General features: G+C 47.2%; 1 non-coding gene across 1 annotated transcript; it reads right to left on the bottom strand.

The window, feature by feature from the left end:
• Nucleotides 1-1,687: 1,687 nt before the first annotated feature.
• LOC111765952 (U2 spliceosomal RNA) lies at nt 1,688-1,874 on the bottom strand. The gene has a single exon (XR_002798146.1). It is a non-coding gene; the product is annotated as a U2 spliceosomal RNA (small nuclear RNA).
• Nucleotides 1,875-3,286: the final 1,412 nt, after the last annotated feature.

Here is a 3,286-nt window from a genome sequence, read left to right as displayed (position 1 = left end):
GAAGACTGGGGGAACAGCATATGTTCCTAAACGCAGGACGGAGATTAGTCATGACAGAGCACTACATCTTCTTCTTTCACATTGAGAAATCAACCGATAATGCCAAACGCAGGACACTAAAGAAGTAGCAGAAGCACGTTATTTCAGAGATGAGGCAAACATCATTCAAAGAATTCATTAAAGACCGTTGCAAGGGTTGCCTCTGGGGAGGAGAGAATGGGGCAGGTAGTTTAGGGAGTTGTGTCTTTGTTAAAAGGCCGTTTAAAAATTTAACTCAAGCTATGCACGGTTATCACTTTCCTAAAACAGACGCTGCAAAATAAAAGCGCACCTAACAGGGAACGGAAGGTGAAGAAACAGGAGAGCCTTGGCCAGACAGTGACAGAGGCAGCCCCAGGCCACTGCAGGCTCACAGGGGAGCTGCGACCCTGGCCTCCAGCAGGAGGTGCTGGGAGTACTTGAGTGACAAGGAAAGATGAGTGTGGTGAGCAAGGGCGGGGCTTGCACTTGGACAGAGGGGTGGGCCCCCCCCCCCCCCCCCCCCCCCCGAGGGCGCCTTCCCTGGGGACCTCCCCTTGGTTGCAGGAAAACACTCAGGGCAGGTGCTGGAAGCCCTGGGAAGATCCAGGTGTGCCGATGGAAATGTCTCCTGCCTGGGCACCTCTAGGGCCGACAGACAGAAAACGACTGTCTAGAGGGCTGGAGCCCGAGCACTAGAGGACAAAAGAGTGAGAAGGCAGGAGAGCAAGAGGACAGAGCCAAACCAGGAGCCAGGCGGTGTAGGGTGAGGCAGGAAAGCCATGGGAAGGAAAGGGTTACGAGGGAGTGCGTGGATGATGCAGAAAAACAGAGAAAGAGGAAAAAGCCACTGTGGCAAACAAGAAATTAGCTAAACTGCTGGGAGTTTTGAGACCTGACTTTCCCACGTGCTAAACTGTTGCAACTGGGTTTCTAAGAAACTGCTGGCTGCATGAAGTCAGAGTGTGTTTCTTTGGCTTTTCGTCATCGTTTGAGTAAATTGGTGCAAATTCTGAGAGCTTACCCTTGCCACTACGATGTGTCACTCTGGGTGTTTGTTCCTACCAGGGCTGGCCTTGCTTAGGTATTGTTAGAAACTCTGCTTCTGCCTTGACCGCTTACCACCCTCAGCGACAGGTTTTTCCAGCTGCTTGAAACCACTTCCTAAGTACAAGAAATGAGACGTTTTTCTCCTCAGATAAAATGTAAAATGTAAGCACAAGCCATCAGGAAAGCATAACTGAATAAAGTCATGCCAATTTGGAATGCCCACTCTGAAAGCCTGAGACTATTAACCCCTTTGTTGCAATGTTCCTATCCATTGTTGTTTTTCTCTACACACTGTCTTAAAAAACTAATATCCAAAAGTCTGATGGAGAGGTATTGTAATTTTTTACTTTATCCGAAAACTGTCAATGAAATTTAGTATACACAAGTTTTTCTGTCTTTAGACGGAACCAGTTGGGAATATTCTGCATATATTCAGGACCTTGATTGCTGTGGATGATAAATAAATCATCAACGCCTGAAGGAGAAGTATGTTTGATGTTGATGAATTCTAGCTCGTAGGAGCAGGGTATCAGAACAGTCACAGAATGCTAGTTTTGGGGTTGTTGCTTTTTTTTGGTGGTTGTTGTTTGTCGGTTTGTTGGTTGGTTTTATGCCCCCAAAGAGATACATAGCTCCTGGAAGTACTGCAATACCAGGTCGATGTGTGGACTGATGGAACAAGCACCAATTCCATCTCCCTGTTCCAAAAATCCATTTACTCTATGGTCCTTAGATAGAGGACGTAGTGGAGAGTAAACTGGTGACAGATACCATGCTTGATCTTAGCCCAAAGGCCGAGAAGCAGTTAGAATGCTGGTTTTGACCACATAGGCCAGGGTTGGTGTGTCCACCTGCTGCATTGAAAGGAAATGCTTCCTTCCTTTACTTCTGTCAAAGTAAATGTCCATTAAATAAGGCTTTAGAAAAAAATGACAATTTTTTTTTTCTTTTCATCTATTTCTTTACTTCTTCATCTGTATCAATAGTTGGTTGCTTGAGAATTTAGGTAAGGGGATGGATGGATCACGTCCAAATTTCAGTTCCCCAGGAAAATCTGTGCATTTTGGTTAGAGATCTTGGTTGCAAACAATAAAAATGGAGGTCAGCAAACTTAGCAAATAAGCAGTTTATCGGAAATATACTGAACGGCTCACAAAATGAGAAGCAGGTAGGAGCCCTAGGAGGCTGGGATGCTGAGCTCACCACAGGACATGCTGGTCAGGAGGCTGCCCTGGCCACTCAACTACGGCTTCCCCCGGGGGCCATCTCCTACTTCCTTTTTTTATTTTTTAAGGATTTTATTTATTTCTCTCCCCTCTCCCCTCTCCCCCCACCACTGTTGTGTGTTCTTCTGTGTCCACTTGTATTCTCAGCGGTACCGGGAATCTGTGTCTCATTTTGGTTGTATCATCTTGCTGCATCAGCTCTCCATGTGTGCTGCGTCAGCTCTCCGTGTGTGCAGTGCCACTCCTGCACAGGCTGTGCTTTTCTGGTGCTGAGCGGTTCAATGTGGGGTGCACTCCTTGCGCATGAGGCTCCCCTATGTGGGGGGCACCCCTGCGTGGCAGGGCACTCCTTGTGCGCACAGCACTGCGCGTGGGCCAGTTCACCACACAGGCCAGGAGGCCCTGGGTTTGAATCCTGGACCTCCCGTGTGGTAGGCGGAAGCTCTATCCATTGAGCCACACCCACTTCCCGTCCTACTTCCTCGAACCTCTGCTTTGCCTCCTCAGGATTCAAAGTAAGAACATCCAGGTGGCCTGGCCCGGTTGTGAGCTCGCACTCTGGACTCCAGGACCCTGCCCATCAAGACTCACACAATTGGCCATTCCCCAACCCCAGAAAGGGAGTTCCAGTCTTGGGAAGCCAAAAAATGACATTTGACTACTGTAACAGCGTCTTTCAAACTTTTTTGACTGTGGCTTCTAGTAAGAAATACATTTTACAGCACACACCACCCCGTATGTGTGCACACATACATACACACGCATATAAATGAAAGTTTCATATGATAATTTCTTCTCATTACTAATTAGACTGAGTACCTAATGCCCTGTAGGTAATGCACTAAAAATGCCAGGGCTGCCATGCACATAGACTACATGCAAGTGATGTCTCAGAAGTGTACAGTGCACAGCCTGCACAACCATACCTAGCAGCCCTGTGTGCAACATGCTTTGTTCAATTTTAGTCCATTTAATTTATTGTAAATTCTCAT

The sequence above is a fragment of the Dasypus novemcinctus genome, chromosome 5, assembly GCF_030445035.2.
Source record: "Dasypus novemcinctus isolate mDasNov1 chromosome 5, mDasNov1.1.hap2, whole genome shotgun sequence".
Taxonomy (NCBI): Eukaryota; Metazoa; Chordata; class Mammalia; order Cingulata; family Dasypodidae; genus Dasypus; species Dasypus novemcinctus.
This window is presented reverse-complemented; position numbering and strand designations above follow the sequence as displayed.